This window comes from Vidua macroura, chromosome 5 (assembly GCF_024509145.1).
Source record: "Vidua macroura isolate BioBank_ID:100142 chromosome 5, ASM2450914v1, whole genome shotgun sequence".
Classification (NCBI taxonomy): Eukaryota; Metazoa; Chordata; class Aves; order Passeriformes; family Viduidae; genus Vidua; species Vidua macroura.
The window spans coordinates 41715620-41733642 of record NC_071575.1 but is presented as its reverse complement, the minus strand read 5'-3'; the positions used below and the strand labels follow the sequence as shown (position 1 = coordinate 41733642).

Genomic DNA, 18023 nt, shown 5'->3' with positions numbered 1-18023 from the left:
TAAGTTATGCAGGCTGTCTCACAATTTGCCCATGCGATCTTAATTTGTGCTCACACAAAGTTCCCACATGGAGTTGTAGAACTGCAAATTATAACTGAGGTCAATGGAAGCTCTAAGAACTTCATATCCCTAACATAAAGTACCATGGACAGGCATCAGCTGAAAATGCTGGACCTGCTGTCCAAAAAGTGCTTTGACTGGGGATGATTTGGTTTATTGGCTCTGAGAAAGACATCTGCAATACTCAAGGTAAAATCTGCTGTCTCCCCATATTGAAGTTTTATTCCCATGAACTTGAAGCATTGCTACTGAGGTAGCCCAGCAGGTCAGCTGGACACTACAAAAAAACAAGCAAGCTTCCCAGAAAGCAGACTTCCTGGTCTACATTTAGAGAAAAAGTAGGATGAAAGTAAAGATTTTAGTGAGTTTTTCTGATGGTCTCTTCTGTGCTGCTGTGAAAAGGAAATAAAATTGTATGTAGAACTAAGTAATGGTAGAAATTTTTTTTCTGGGAAATAATGCTGATGTACTAATTTGAAGAGACTTGTGAGGAAATGAAAGGTGAAAGTATTCAGAAGAACTTACAAAGTTCTGTTATCTCCCACCTATTTTATTATAGGAATGGAGACTGACTTTAAGTACATCTATATAGCAATCAAAATAAAACCTGCCCAAAGCTAACCATGGTAAAGATTATAATTTAATGTAAATAGTGACTCCAACTTAATAATGCAATCTGCTTATTATGGAGAAAGAACTTACTGACTCTTGACAGATATTCAGTACAAACACAATATATACCTATCCTGGTTAAGGTGGGTGCTACAAAAGCCACCATGCAAATAGTCTAAAAATAGGCTAACCATCAGATATCTTGTTTTAAAGCTGTTCTTACATAGCTCATGGGAATTATAGCCATATGCAGGTTCATGGCTCAGTAAAAACCTGGTCCAATACGTAATGGTGCTTTGAACCAGTGCTGAATAAAGTTCATCCCTCATTCATTTTTACCTATATAGCACTCACCATCAGTTCAGCTGCACAAAATGCTGATGCTAATTCTTTCTATTATAGACACACCCTAGTGTTTTAAACTGCATCCATCAATATATGTGTATCAATCCACCCTAACATTTTAAGACAGATTAGGTCCTTGGTTTTGAAGCTTGCAGTTACAGTTGTCATACAATACCATAAATAATGTACCACAATTTTTTAATTTGTATAAGCATTCTAAAGGAAAATTTTAAAGAACTTGTTTTTGAAGGGGATATTTATAAAGGATGGCAGCTGAGTACAAAAGAAAGATAATGTTTATTCACTGAGAGAATTCAAATCCTCAAATTCCTGCAGGAGCTTAAAATTTTACCTACCATAAAACATTCTGTCTGTATTACAAGTAGTATAAGAAAACTTTTTTTTTTTTTCAAATGTTATATATTTGGTTATTTGCATAATTTCTTGCAATTAAATGGTAAAAAATGGTAAAATGGTATTTAGGATCATTCCACCTATAATTGACATTTTCTCCTGTTTTGCAATTAATTAGAAAGTCAGAAAACTGCATTACTAAATACTGCTTGGACATTTCATCTCTAATTAGTCAGATATTGATGAAATGTCCTGCAGAAAAATACTTCACAAATACAGCTATTGGAGGAATCAAGGCAGGTTCTTCTTAAGAGCCTTTAAAACCCTTAGCAAATAAAAATACAGTCAAAAATTACTTTGCATTTTCTGAGAAAAGAGTAATTCTGGGGACAACAAAAAAAGGGCAATATGGGGAGAGAGGGTATGCGAGTGCCACGGTGCAACAAGGGTACATGGCCTAATCATTCAGAATTGGGGCCCAAGCATTTTATTTACTAAGTGAATTCAACTGTTACTGTCCACACTAAGAATCACTTCACCATGCAAATGACAAGCAAAAGTACTTCTGTATAAAATTCTCTGTAATTCTGTAGTATAGAGTTTAAGAATCTAAGAAGTAGCAAAGCAGGTGTGTTTCTTAAATTACTTACTCCCATTAGACAAAGGAAGGAGAGTTGCTTTTTTTTCTGGTGGTCATTTTTTCCAATTCCATAGATTGATGCTGTCCAGTGTCAATGGGCAGAGTGGTAGTTTGGGGACTGATGCCAGTAGACCTATATTCTACAAAGAGCCAAAACTGGAGGAGCTTAATGAACCATAGTCAAGTTGCTCATTAGAAAATCAAAACCCCAGAAGAAATCCTGATTTCTCAGTATTTTGATAAAACACTAGTAGATGTCAGAAATTATATACTTCCCACTCCTCATAGGACAAGACACATAGACCACTGCCACTGCTACAACAACATTATGACTTACATGTTATGTACACTTACTGACAGGCAGATGCAGTGAGGACTAAGGATTGAAGATTCTCTTGCAGGCATCATCTTGTAAGTGAACCAAATAAAGGGCAGAAAAATGTTTTATTGCTGTTCAGCACCTCAGTCCTGAAAGGTCATGCTAAGTGTCACTGTCACAAAAACACTTCACACAGAGTATGCTTCTTGCAGGACTTTGTGCTTGGTTTATTGCTCTGAAACTATGTAAGTAGATTTCTATACACATTCAGCATATGGTTATCCATTCTTGTGGAAACTTCTTCTCTCATTTCCCCATTATATCACAGTCAAATAAATGCTTCTGAAATTAATTATCCTTCTGGATTATGGTCTCAGCAAAAAACCTGAGCTGAGAAATAAAATTTATTCATTTTTAAAATTTATTCATTTATTCACAACTTTATTCAAAAGTTAATGTCATGCTCCTTATAAACTAGAAGGAAAGCTGGAAGCACCCTTTCCAGACCTAATTTTAAAAGCTGTTTATTTCTTTCTTATTAATACATGTATTATATGTATAATATGTGTAACATATTATATTTTTTATTATTATTAAAAATCTCTGATTATTTATTTCTCTTAGAATTACCAGAAACATTAAATCTAGCTTAAAGAGTTTGATTAACAGGCTCATAACTTGTGAGATATTTCAGACTTCAGTTTAATATTCAGACTTTCAAGGGGCAGCAGCGGATTTTTTTCACACATTAGGATTTTGTATTAGACTGTATCACTAAACAACAGACAAAAAAGAAATTAAAAGTTTTAGCAGAAATTGTCTCCAATGTTAATTAGTTTTGTTATTGTTGTATATGATGCTACTATTCTTTCTGTTATCTATCAATAACATAGGTACCAATATGTTTAGGATTATGGCACCTACATTTAGGCATTGAAATGTAAGTACTCAGTTCAGTTAACTAAATCATAGGTTTGAAAAGACCTCCATGATCAAGTCCACCTTTGCCCGATCACCACCTTGTGCACTAAACCACAGCACTAAGTGCCATGTCCAGCCATTTCTTGAACACCTCCAGAGATGGTGATTCCGCCACCTTACTGGGCAGCCTGTTCAAATGCTTAACCACCCTTTCCATGAACAAATGTTTCCTGATGTCCAACCTGAACCTCCCCTGGCACAGATTGAGGCTCTGTCCTCTTGTCCTGTCACAAGCTGCCTGTAAGAAGAAGCTAGCCCCCACCAAGGTACAGGCTCCTGTCAGGCAGTTGTAAAGAGTAATAAGGTCTCCCCTGAAGCTCCTCATCTCCAGGTTAAACACCTCCAGCTCCCTCAGCTACTCCTCATACAACTTGTGCTCCAGACCTTCACCAGTTTCATTGCCCTTCACACCGATATACTTCTACTTGTGAGGGGCCCAGAACTGAACACAGTCCTCAAGGTGAAGCTTCACCAGTGATGAGTACAGAGCGAAATGTTATGTTTGATGTTATTGGTCTGGTACACCACTATAAAGTCCATCCAAATATCTCAAATATTTTGCCATATTTAAAATGTTCACCATAAATGGTTAAAATGCTGCCTTTAAGGCAAGTTATTCAACTTAAACAACCTGCAGTGATTTGAAGTACAATTTAGTTGATCCAAAGTAGATAGGCATTTTAAAGCAAGCAGAATCACTTTCAAGGTCTATTGATCAGCAACAGGATTTGAGTACCCAAACATAACCATCTAGAGCCATCTGAAATGCCCAAGAGAAGGGATCAGCAGATGTGATGCAAGCCATTTTGCTTCTGATTCAGATAGAGTTCTGCAAAAATCTGAAGTAGCACTTGGAGGCCAGACAAGATGCTTTAGAGAGTTTTAAATTATGTTATACACTTGAATCCTACCCTGGATCTCCCTTGACTATGAAGCTAAACCACTTACCTCCAATTGGAAGTGGACACTTATTTTAGGTATCAATCTCAATCTGAATCCTGCCTTAATGCCCTTTTTGGTAGGTTATGACCAAATTTCCAACTCCTAAAGCCAAGAAGCACTGGACTCTAATTTAAACTTCACAAAGCAGTAACAAGGTAACATACAGTGTTTTACTTTTGCAGAACATTGAAGTCTCTAAAGAGTTTTTTTACCATGAAAATAAGTTACTGCCATTTCAAATGTAGCTTTGCAAAGGTTCATGATCTGACAACAAAATAAATCACAATTTAACGTGTATTTACTTTTAATCTTGTATAGCTTGTGGGGTTTGAGTGTCTTTGAAAAAGAGAAGGCAATGTCTAAAAAGGTGCTCTTTTCTGGTCCTGTATGCTAGCTCAGGAATTTTATTTGATGATGCACCATTATTACTCTACTCCAAATACCAGGAGGTTTAACACATTTTTGAGTAGAGGCTTCAAGATTAAAAAGAATAACTTCAAAAAATAAAATTACTACCATATGTTTGAACAGGCAAGGAAACATAATACTATGAGACCTGTGAGACTGCTATGTCTAGCCGTATCATTCCAAGTCACAAAATTTAATTGCTGGAAAAAGATATTCAGGCCAATCAAGTAACACAAGGGGGTGGTAAAACACAATTGTTGCTGTTATCCAGCTTCTGGATATGATCATATCAGTGAAAAGGTAAATTCCAGCCACAAGTTTTATTAGGGCTGAAAATGCCGAGAGGTGGCTTCACCTTCACCCTTTCAGTCAAAATCAGCCACCCAAAGAGCTTTTGTTAAATGAGATTCTCAGAGTGAATTTCAGAGTATCTGCAATGGCTATGTGAAGGGCTCGACTCTCTTTTCTCTGACAGATCTAGGCCATCTGAGCAGGTTTTAAACCTCCTTCGTTACCTCTGAGACTGAAATTAAAAAGGAGGTATGCAGTAGTCAGTCTGAAAGCTCTATAGTATTGTAGGCTAGCAGAGAAACTGAACACATGAAGCTAACCATGAAGGGATATGATGCTATTTTAAAAACCAGTTTTAATGATTGTAATGTCTGTTGCTCAAGTCCTTTAGCTTTTTCTGAAAAAGCTACTGTGTTACATAGATCTTTGAGTAACTGCAGAAGTGAAATCAACTCAGGGTACGAAATGGAAGAGGTAAGCTGAAGCATAAGATAGAAAGAACAGACTGTATTTTAAAATCCACTTTGTATTTCTATATTTGATTTTTAATATTAAAAATAACTTTGGATTTAAAATGTTTCTGTCTGTTTTATTGAACCCTGACCACAAATCAGTTAGACTCACCAAGGAAGCCTGGTGTTGAAAGTCAATGGAATGGCAAAATGTTAGCTATGCTCAAAGACAGATAAAGGACTAGAGGCTTGAAAGCATTCAGAGGTATGAGGAAGTGCCCTCAAATGGCAAAGAAATGGAAAACATTACACTTAGTTCAGGAACCATTACAAGTTCACTGCATATTATACTGGAAAATTAAAACTCTCACAGAAAATTACTACTATAACTTATTATGCTAATAAAAACAAAACCAATGGGTTGTGCTCCTTTATTACACCACTACTTAATGTAATTGTCATTCATTCATTGAACTGAGGGGTATTTAACTTAGAGATCGAATTTTTGTAGAAGAATGTATTTATAGGTATACAGAAGTTCCTAATTGTTAGTATGTTGCCACTAATCAACGACATTATTTCATTCAATAACAATTCTTAAAAAAAAAAAAAAAAAAAAGAAAAAAAAACCACAAAAAATGCAGTAGAACAATAGATTTGGGTTAATTTTTCAAAGGAAATATTTCTTGGGAAGAAGCCTAGGTTAAAAATTGTTTAAATTAAAAAAAGGAAGGACATCGACATTCTCCTGTTCCCCAATTATGGTTTTATTTTCTTCAATGCTAGAAAGCATTTACAACAGTTAAAAATGAAAAGGCCTTACAAACCAGGCTTCCATGGAACGTCATAGGCAGACATGCTTTTCTACAATGTATGGTTAGACATTTCTAGGAAACACTAATGAAATGTCTTCCAAAAATATGAAAAGAGCATAAAACAAAATTAGAACAGAAGGCAGAGGTCAGGTACAGTTTCTTTCCTCCAAAGTGGAAACAACTACTCAGTGCCTGGACAAATTTGCATTTGTCTTGTAACAGTGCTATGTGAAACACTGTCCACTGTCTGCCACTAACCAGCAGAAAGAATTTGACAACGTATTCATCAAAGTACAAAGAAGTACTTTTCTTACATTCTCAGTTCCTTCTTTTGTTAGATTGTAGTCCCACTTGTTCTCTGACTCTGGCCATTACTGAAGTACCTTAATAGAGAAACTTTTCTTCTCCTTCACAGAAGAGATCTAATGGATAAAAACTGAAGGTCTTTTTTAAGATCAGACTCACTGGAGAACCTCAGCAACAGCTGATAAAAACAAAACAGAGAAATTTTTTGTCCACTATACTATTTCATTTTCCAGTGGGCTCCAATCACTTATTTCATGACAATGAATTAAGTTCAAGAATTCTCCTGATCTGAGGGGAAAGGAGAAACTAAAGCAAGCTATGATTTTCAAACAATAACTTCTACCAGAAGCAATCATATTGTGGGAACTAACTTATCATTATATAGACAGTTATATCATCCATTTCCTTCTACTTCCAAAACGACCTGTAGTCCAATACCTAAAAATATTACAGTAGGTCTGATTCACTCTTTGGCAAAGCTCAATTTAAAAAAAAATGCTAATTAGCCAACAAATAATAACTGCAAAAGTGGAAGAACAGAGAAAGATGCAACTTTAAATCTCTCCAATATCCCATCCCTATTATGATCATCACTGTGGGTCTGAACTCCACAGCCCACTACTGATCTAGGAATATATTGTATATACAGCAAAACTATGCATGTTTATCTTATGGTTTCAGTTGATAATATTAGACTGTTACATAGCTATTCATATATGGTCAGTACATAATGTTTTAAGGATTGTTATGCTTACAGGGTTGTAAATGTATTTTACATGCAAAGGTAAGTACCCAGCTGCAAATAAAAAGAATAATTATATCTATGGAGGGACAGTAATTTAAAGTCATAATGGCTTGGTCAGTAAATGGAAAAATGTTCCTTTCCGGTATTAGATAAAAGTTATACAGATCTTCTGGTCAAGACTAGAATACACACAGAAATTAGAAGAACCAGACAGCTATAAATTGTCTCTCCAGGAAAGAGGCCATGAATTACCAACAATCGCTTAGGACACTAAAAAGACACAGAGACCAAAATGTGCAGCTCACAGAATAGCTGTGGACAAATCACAAAATCATAGCTTCTTACTTTTTCAGTAAAACAGTAAAGCTTAGGAAGGATTTGGTACATACAGACTATTTTATCTCTTTGTTTAATGGGTAGGAAGTTTGGGAGACTAAAAAATATTTTGCTTTTAAAATCTGGCTTTGAACCACCTGAATCATTCACTAGTGAGAAATATTTTATTATTTCAGCTGACAGAACTAGGCCTGTCTTGATACCATGATAAGAACCAGAAAAAATTGCAACTGAACTGAAGCAGTGCTGAACCAAAAAGTTCCAGAGAAATGAGGGGAGAAATAAAGTTATCTGCTTGACTAATTGCTCACCTGTACACTTAGCTATTTTCTCAAACAGGGCTGCAAAGGTGCACAAGGCACAGGTAAATTGTGACCTTGCAGTATCCAAGACAGAAAGGAATACACGACACACCCTTCATGTACAAAGGCGACAAGGATTCTACAAATTACCAAAACTTCTCAGCATATTTTTCAATTATATGCATCTTGTATTCATTTTGAATCTGCATTTAACATGTACAGATTCAGAAAAAAGAAATTTTCTCACAGGAACATTTTCAATATTATTCCCACAAAGTAACTGTGAGAATGAGGTAGGAGCTCCAATATGCAACCAATGAAAGGAGCCTATCAGAGACTCTTTTACAGCAGCTGGGACATTTCTACCAACTTCCATGACAGAGTCATGGATAAGTTTTCCTTCCATTAATCATTTCCATATTTTGCTTAAGTGGAACTCAAAGCAGCAAAAAACAAAAATATTAGCATTCGTGGAAAGATTATTAGGATTCAGCACAAGGTGATCCTTTGGCAGTTTGCATATACATTTAGTTTGTATCTATTAACTAGGTGTAATCAACCACAATGATAAAACCAGGATTATATAGCCTGCATTAGTACATATTATTAGATTTAATAAACACAAGGATGTAAGGGAACCTTACAAGTGAGTCACAAATGTTGAACTCACTCCTTCATTGTAACTGAGTCAGCTGCAATTTTTGCCAGCTTGTTATTAGACACACTTAATTTGAAGAATTATCCTAATAAACAGAATATTATCATCACCAAAAGAATATATAAGAATAACACACCAATTCAAAAATGTCCAAATCTTTGCAATACATATGGAATATTATTTGTGTTTGTGCTCTGGTTTACTCAAAGCATTCTCCTGGGTGAAGAAAATATATAAACTTTTTTTTTTTTCATTTAGACAAAGTAAAAATTAACTACCCAGCCAGCCATGTACCTACCTTCATTTTATGTTTTATTAAAATAGCATATGCAGTAGCCTTGTCTATGTTATTGATGACACCATGGTGGCTATTGGACTGATACAGGGGTCTCCATGAGTTTCCAAATACAAATTAATCCTAATGAGAGAATCCCTAGTGCATGAAGATGGAGGAATGCTATCTAAATAATGCCACTTCTGTTGAAGAATTGGTTTCAAGTTAATTGTTTCTTTCGAAAGCTATAATTATCAGGAGGAAAGAGTTAGTCAGAAAAAAATGAAGTTAAAAAGTGCATAATGTCTAATAGCTCATTAAATAGAAAATACATTGAAAATTTGGAAATCAGAATGACTTGCAGCTAACTGTGAGATGATGGGTCATGCACATGAAAAGAGACTTTTCTGGCAGGAGAGCAATTTGGTAATGCTGACTGCAGTCTGCATTTACTTGACGTTCAGAAAGATCATATGACACCAATGCAGATGAGGTGAACAGTGAAGAGAAAAGGAAGGACAAGGAGAACCAGAGGAGAAAAAGTTAGGTTATGAGCAGCTGAGACATGAGGAAGGAGAGAATATGTGTGCTATTACTGAGTGCTCAATTTTTAAAGTGGAAATGGGAATAAGGTGTCATACTAAAGAGACTTGGAGTATTCAAGCAGCTATAGCAATAGTTGAGTAAACATTTTTCTTGCATTTTATGAAGAGTTTATTTGATGAATAATTAGCAATTTTTAAAGTTTTCTTCCAATGAAAAAACATACCAAGTGTGTATTTACTCAGTGTCAAATATATCTTCACAATAATGCAACAAAAAAAAGCAAGTCCAAAGACCATTTGAAATACTTGAGAATAATTAAGCTGTCAAAAAATCCTCAAACCCAAAACATTATACCACAGTCTCAAAGGGAAAGAAGCTCAAAACAGATGATTTAGGCTTAAACTTTCTCCTAGTACATTTTCCATAAGCAGTGACCTCAACAATTACACAAGGGGACACAGACACGATCAGAATGGGAGAAGGCAGCTGTGCATTTGCATGTACACAAACAGGTGCATGCCAGGCTAGCCTGCACAAACAGGAGGGCTAAAGCTGCTGAAAACCTCACAGAGTCATCTAAAGGCCCAATGTACAAAGAACTGTAAGCTGTGGGCTCCAATCACATCTGATGCAAAAGCAGTGTACAAGGGGAAGAAAGTTACCCAGAGTTGCATTCTCTTATGTTGTTGGGCTTTGGTCACAAGCTGATCTACGTGGTAAAATAAAATCTGGAATACAATCACCAAAATACTCCTATCAATGTACTGGTTTTAGCTGGGATAGAGTTACCTTTCTTAATAGTAGCTCGTGTTTCAAATTTGTGACCCGGCCATGGATAAGGCCACAATACAGCAGGTACACCCCTGAAGGCGCTGTGGTCCAAGGATAAGGCCACACCAGAGCAGTGGAGCACTCTGCATTTGAGAGTGACCACAGCTGTGGATTAGTCCACACTGCAGCAGATACACCCCTGAACAGGCTATGGCTTATGGACAGACCCATGCTGCAGCAGTGGTAATCAGGGAAGTTCACTGCAATGTAAAACCCTATGGCCTGGTCCAAAGGGACCAGAGATGGAGACTTCAATAGATATACATTTAAATTGCCATAAGCCGTTATTTGAGTTGCATGTTACAGTAAGTATTACAGCAAGAACCACACAAACCAGTTGAGGAGAACCCTTACAACAACCAGTGCAAGGGCAGCAGTGACCCAACTGAGCTGGCTTTTGTGCCCAGTAACTCCACAAAACAACCACCTCTCCTCTCCTGAGTGACCACCATAACAAACAGAATCCAAGTCAAGGACTGGATTAACTCAATTGGCATTTTATGGACATTATACACTGGTGGGCCACAGACTAAACAAATAAAAATTGCATATATTAGAGAGTGAGAAGGGAAAAGGGGTGGTTAATGAGAGGATATTGAACAACATGGGACCTAAGTGTGATGTAAATTGTAAGGATAAGTGATAAAGATTGTACTGGGTTTGGCGGGAATAGAGTTAATATTGTTCTAGTAGCTTTTAAGTTGCTGTGTTTTAGATTTGTGACCAAAACAGTGTTGATAAAAGAGATGTGTTTAGTTACTGCTACACAGTGCTTAAACAGCATCAAGGCCTTTTTTCTCTTCCTCACATTGCTCCACCAGTGAAAAGATTGGAGATGCAGGACTGCTGACCCCAAATAGCCAAAGTGATATTTCATATCATATGAGGTCATGCTCAGCATACAAAGCCACAGGGAAGAAGCGGGATTTGGAATACATTTCACAAGTCACCGCGACGTGTGATGGAGCTCCGCTTTCCTGGAGATGGCTGCACCCCTGCCTGCCAGTGCAAAGTGCTGAATTAATTCCTTGTTTTGCTATGCTTGTGTGTGCAGCTTTTGCTTTACCTATTAAACTGTCTTAACCCACAAGTTTTCTCACTGTTACTGTTCCAATTCTCTTCCCCATCTCACTGAGAGGGAGTGAGCAAGTGGCTGAGTGGGCTGAGCTGCCTACTGGGGCTAAATCAGAACAATCACAATGACAATGTTTATAACCAGAATAATAAAATCTCATTGCCATAAAGGAAAAATGAATCTGCATTAGGGAAAAAAACTCCAACATTTCCTAAATCAGAAGCTCAATCAGAATTCATGGCCACTTCTTTATTTGAACATCCATTGCACAAATACCAGCGTAATGCCTTCCTTATGTAGCTTTGGACACTTTGGCAGTTATGCCTTTTAAATATTACCTTAATTCTAATGCACGGTTTATCCCCCGTGAATCTAGGCTGAACAGAAATAAGCAGGATCATAATAATGAGAAATGTCAGTGTACTGGCTGATAATACCATATCTAAATTTATGGCATGTTATGTTAGAATATAAATACAATATTTCTTGTGTCTTGATTCCAGTAAGCCCATAGAACTGAACTTATCTCTCTCTATTTACTGCTGTTACCAGATCTTAAGATAAAACTTCCCATCTTGTTTAATAATAGCTTATTTGTTGCAATGCATAGATTGACATTTCTTTTACCCTAAATTTGGACAGGTAACAGAATCTGAAGAGAGGATATACCCCAGAGAGGGTATTCTTCTCTTCTAATGGTGCTGAAACAGATCTTTATTTCTGTAATTAGGCTCTAAATGTGACCTAATTTCCTGCACAAATACCAGAGCCTGATATGCTTAGTCAGAAATTGATATTTTACTTTGGTGCCACACCAACACCACCATATTTGAAAATTTACATTATTGTAATAGTAGCCTCTAACTTTATAATGCAGAGTACCCTTACACCTGTAGAATCTTTCTGAAATTTGCTTGCTGTTACATAGTCTCTCTTCTGAATATAACAGGATTGAAGCTTTATAAAAGGTGTAGGAGTGGTAAACCACTGAAATAAAGCTCAAGTCTTAAATTTATACCCATAATACAGACACAAACATAGTTATCAAAACAGCACCCCACCTACATGCTTTCAGCACAGATCAGTCTAAACAGTTAGAAATATTTATTCAGACTCACTACAGAAAAGACTTAAATCACATAATTAATTTGATTGGTCCCATTGAAGCCACGCCAGCTGAAATGTCCCACATGATCAGACTTCAAGTTTTGCCTCTCTGCACACAGCAGGAACACATCCTAATTTTTCCCAGTGACGACTTTTGGGACTTGGACACTTCTACAGTTCAAACCAAAGACTACTAATTCGTCTTAGATAAATCATGAGACAAGCTTCAGATGGTACTCACTTTCATCTCTTACTGGAAACGATCTACATTTCAAACAGTTTACAACATACAAATAGCACAGAAAGACATTAGCTTCCCTCAGAGCCATCAAGCTGTTCTGTGTGACTTTGCAGTGCTATTAAATGCAATAACACAATACCCAGTGACAAACTACCGTTGAGCCTAGAACCTGAAAGGCCAAACAGGTATCTTAAATGGGAACAAACACTGTCAACTGACAGGGGATCTGGAGTCCATGGTTTGGATGCAGTGCTCACAGCTCTCCCAAATGCACAGTCACGAGGCCGAAGGCAGCACCTATCCTAAGGCTGCATGACTGCATGCCAAAGGCTTTGGCACAGGTTCTCTCATACACAGTTTCACAAGGTGAGGGGTAAGGCAGGGACAACCTGTAACCAGAAAGACTGTTCTGTATAAAGATGCTCAGATGAGCATGAAAATCCACTGGGTGACCCAAGGTCTGAGCCACACCCTCTACCCCGTCCATGACACAACCTGTCAGACAGAGATGAGGGAGAACACCCGCTAGATAACTGACTGCTTTGTGGCAGGATGGATCAGAGGCCACAGCTCTGCCTTATCAATATGTGATGCAGAAAATGCAGTGAGGGAGTAGAAAAAATCCAATATGAGAATATCACTGCAAATGTGAGAGACTAGTCAGGTCTGTGCTTCTGTCTCTAAAAGAGCTGGTGTGAGACTGCATGTTACTGACAGATTTATTTTAGAAATGTTTTATATCCTGCTTTTAAAAGTGGAAAAAAAAGCAAAAGCAGTACAGTAAGCAACTGCAGTTTGGTTCTTGCAGTTTGGTTCTTGTAAGTAAAGTAAATATGCAGCACTGCAATACTGCCTCCTTGCATTTCAAGAAAGAAATTGCTTTATTGAATCAAGACCGTGATCCATCTAGTCCAGTACCTCATCTTCAATTACTGAACCTTAATATAGCAAGAGAAGAGGCAAGAAATATTCCACAGAGAGAGAGGCCAGCATACAAGCAAGACTAAAAGTTTATCTATTTAAAAAGTGTTTGATATTTACTGACTCATTTATTAATATTTTGTTATTTATACAACCAGCTAGGTTTGTTGAACTGTGATTATTTATTATTTACTTGAGAAGTTTGCCAATGTAAAGAACCTTCTGCTGCATTAGCTTTGATTTGTGGTATAAGCATAGAAGAATACCAAACACCCAGGAGTCAAAAAAAGCTATGTGTGCTTTCACCTGAGTGCTACCCTGTACCGTGGCTTTCCCCTTGGCATTGTTAAAAGGATGCTCACAGCTGAGGTGGCTGTACACAACGCTGTCCTGGTGCCAAGAGACCTGTGTTCAAGCTTCCTATTACAAGATCAGCAAGATGTGATGTGAGGCAACTAGAAAATGCAAGCTATGGACATAGCACAGATTAGGAGGTTTGCTAAACTTTAAAGATGAGGGGGAAAAGCATTTTCTAACTTTTTACATGTGCAATTATATAAACGATTCTTCCACACCACAAAACATATAGAAGCTTCTCCTATAAGTGTTTAGTTAAGGACTAAGGATCAAATCCATACAAAGCATTTTCCAGTGCTACTTCAAGCAACAGATTGAAGTGCATTCTACATATCAGTGTATTCGGACAGAAGAAAAAGCTAAGAAAGCTTTTTCAGTGACTTCATCTCTTCATCATTTTATCTAACTATGTAGTGTCATGCCATACCTGGTAGTTATGTTAACTACTTTAACTAGTTAAAGGTCTTTGCTTTCTCTTTTCTATCTCCAAAGTGTCTTTCAAAACACATGACATGAAAGAAGCTATATGAAGATATTGAATTGTTTATCTTAAAAATGTGACTGTTCTGCACTAGTAGTACGAAAAGGTACATTAGCTGGTTGCTATTATTTTGTTATCTCTTTTGATAAATAACTCACTACATATGGCAAACAAGAGTGGCTGGCTTGGGTATATAGAGAAACAAAGCATAAACCCCACTATCCTCCCAAGTTCTACAAGAGCAAAAGAAGATAGCTCTGTAGCTGTCACCATGAAAAATGAGCAACGTTACTCTTGATGTTTCCACATTCATTCCTATGTCTGGTGAATGTTATATATCTGAACTTAGTAATGAGGAGAAGTGTTTCAATATAAATATTAACAGATTATAAAAACAAATCAATGTGCCAAATTTCCTGTTGAAATAGCCCTAAGAGTGAACTTCTGTTTTTAAAAAATATTTCAAATGTAAAAGTGTGTACTTACAATGGACTCTGTGAAGCTGAGTATACTATGAAATTATTTTATCATGCTGAAAAAAAAAAAAAAAAAAAAAACAAAGCACAAGCAAAATCCTTCTAAGTAGTGAAGGATTAAATTCACACTCTTAAATTCAGTGATCTAAGGATAATGGAGCAAATACTCCAGCTGGTTTAAAATGTCAGACCTGCAACTACTCCAAGGGAGCAATGAAAGTCTAAATCAGTTGGGGATAACCCTCAACACAAAAATGGTCATGAACACGGACAGGTCAGTATTCAGTTCTGCTGGCATAGTACTCTTCTGTTAGATTCATCCTTACACAACTTTTGCCTCAATGCCTTCAAAATTCAAAAGGTAAATGAAAAATATATTTTCCAATAAAAAGCTATTGCTACCTGAATTACTTGGACATGCAATAGAAAAATGATGAAAGACATTTAAATGAGATATTTAAATACAGATTGAAAATATCTAACTAATTAGATTGTAGGGTCTTCTGTTGCTTTAGCCTCTGAATTACCATGCAGTCTTTGTTTACTGCCATTTATCTTCTTTGTTTGATGACATTTGACTAATAAATACATTGATGAATTGCATCTGTAAATGCCATCCATATATCACAAAAATAGGATGTACTCAGTGCTTCTGGCACACTGATGCTAAAGGATCTTGCTTTATTTGAACTTTCAGTACTTAACAAAGGAAATATTACTGCTCTGCTGGATAAATTTCCTGATTTTTATTTTAATTTTCAGTGAGCAGACAGCTGCAGAATAATGTGATTTAATGAAGCATTTCTAATAAAATCCTGCAGAAGATAAAACAGAGGCATAGAACCACTTGCTCACTGATAGTTGTATCATTCAGAATAATTTTTCAAGATGGTGATCACATTTCTGTGTAGATGAGTATTAGGTATTGTGATTTTCTGTCTTCCAAGTCAGTGATTTCCTTTAGTGAGATAACTAGTTAGCACTGTTACATTACTTATTTATAGTAAACAAAACATACAACATAATAAATGCAACATCTTTCTAGTACATTATTTAGGCTTTACACTGGTTGGTAAGTAGCAACACAAACAGCAATAAATTTTGGTGTGAAGATGCTCAGATATGAAAAACATCATGGTTATATTTTGCTTACCAAAAACATACTGCCTTTATTTGTAAAGATGTCCTTTATCAAGTCTGTCATCACTTGTGATGAAATCATGAAACTTCTTGGCTGCTACATTTTTCTCTGCCATAACAATTCAGTGTAAAGTATTATTTGCTTTATGTAAATCTAGACAGGGCTCAATGAATCATCACTTTGCAACCTGCCAGTAAAACCATCTCCAATATCCATCTGTACACACATCTATTTACCTTCGTTCAGAACAAGTTTTTCATTTATTCCCCACCAGAATAATCAAGTGCACTACAGGCATCTACACATAAAGCTGAGATCTCTCAGATCATAAGAAACAGGTGAAAAAGTTACCCCGTGTGTCTAGTATAATTAAAGGTACTGGCAGCTTAGTCATCATTCTCTGATTAAAACAGCAAGACAGAATCAAGATTTTATCTTAGTCACCTACTACCATCTTAGTCTTACTTTTATCTTAGTCACCTACTATCAAAAGTTAATACTACATTTTTGAGGGACCTTCTATGTACAAAAAAATATGCAGAACCAGTGAGTAGTAAACCTGATTTGCTGTATCAACTGAGCAAAGCTTTCCACTGAAATTATGGTACTGAGCTAGTTTATATTTATAAGAATAACTACTGGAAATTTGGATTATGTGAAATAAATCCCACATGGTTTTCAGTACTGTTTCAGCAGCATCAGCTCTCTGAAATAAAATATTAACAGTGAAATTTATATTAATTACTTTACTATTGTTAATTATACACTCACAAAACAATTTAGGCATCAGTATGAGATGACAGCACAATTAATGTGCAAAAGTATAATGAAACTTGTAATCTTTGCCACCTCTGATAAAAATATCTTAGTATGCTCTTTCCCAACTTCAGCTAAGCTATCCTCCTAGCATCACTGAACCACTATGTTTCGAGTGTGTACCCAACACTACAGGTAGGAATCTTAATTTCTCAATTTGACTTAAATTAGCCCATAAAGTAGCTTTAAAGTGTTAAACATATAGTAGGCTGAATGCTAAAGTCTGAAACTAGCTGGTAAGACAGAGAAACCAGACAACAATTATCATTTAGTCAATAGTAATTTAAATGTATCCACTGTGGTGCAAAGACCCTACGACCCAGAATCCTTTATGGGGTTTTCAGTGAAAGGAGTTGAGTAGATTTATTATTTAAATTGACAGTTCTGCAGGAGTCAAAGCATGGTTCTTTAAATACTGAGCCAATATCTACTGGGGCGACAGTGGTAGAACTGAGGTACTTATAAAAAAAAAAACACTGATAAGCTCCAAGCAAAAGCTGGAAAGGGAGCTACACATATTATTTAAAATGCTTTAAGCAATCATTTTAACTCCCGTAGGAATGAAATATACAGAAGAGCCATGCGTAGCAACCCCAACAGGGCAGTGCAAGCTCTTGCTCTTTATTCTTTGCATTGATAACCTGGTATCCGATCACACAGCTCCACAGGAATAAAGCAGGTTATTTTAAAACTTTCTCTGCAAAAGCAACGTGGACAGACAAGGTATGCTTCATACTATACACGCACAACTTGGAGAGCACTACACATAGAGAAAAACGGAGCCATGAATCTTCCCTTTATCTTTTTTTTTTCTTTTCTTGTTTGTTTTGTTTTTAGAGGACGCAGAAAGCGACTACCCGCTCTTCCAGCCGTTCTCTTGAAGGTGGCCGATAAAGCGTCCGGGCACAGTAATCCCCAAGTGCCCGACGGTCCTGCGAGTTAGCGGCCACCCGTTCCATAAAAGTTGAAAACCGGGTGGGTTCCCCTGTTCCCCCTGTCTCCCTCTCGGCTCTGTTGAACCGTTCTTTTAAGTAAAATCAAAGAAAATTAAAAGGGAAAACAAAAGCCTCGAGAATCGCCCGGCGAAAGGCTGCAGCCTGCTGCTCCAGGTACCCAGCAGAAGGACAGCAAAGCAGCTCTTCTCTACATCCGGCTTCGTCCAACTTTAGGGCAGCGGGAGGGCGCAACCCG

The 18023-nt window shown here is 36.8% G+C and overlaps 1 protein-coding gene across 3 annotated transcripts in view; it reads right to left on the bottom strand.

Annotated features, from left to right (window-relative positions):
• The window catches only part of TAFA2 (TAFA chemokine like family member 2), a 188029-nt gene that overhangs the window by 169135 nt on the left and 871 nt on the right, over positions 1-18023 (bottom strand). The gene's annotated exons all lie outside the window — the stretch shown is intronic.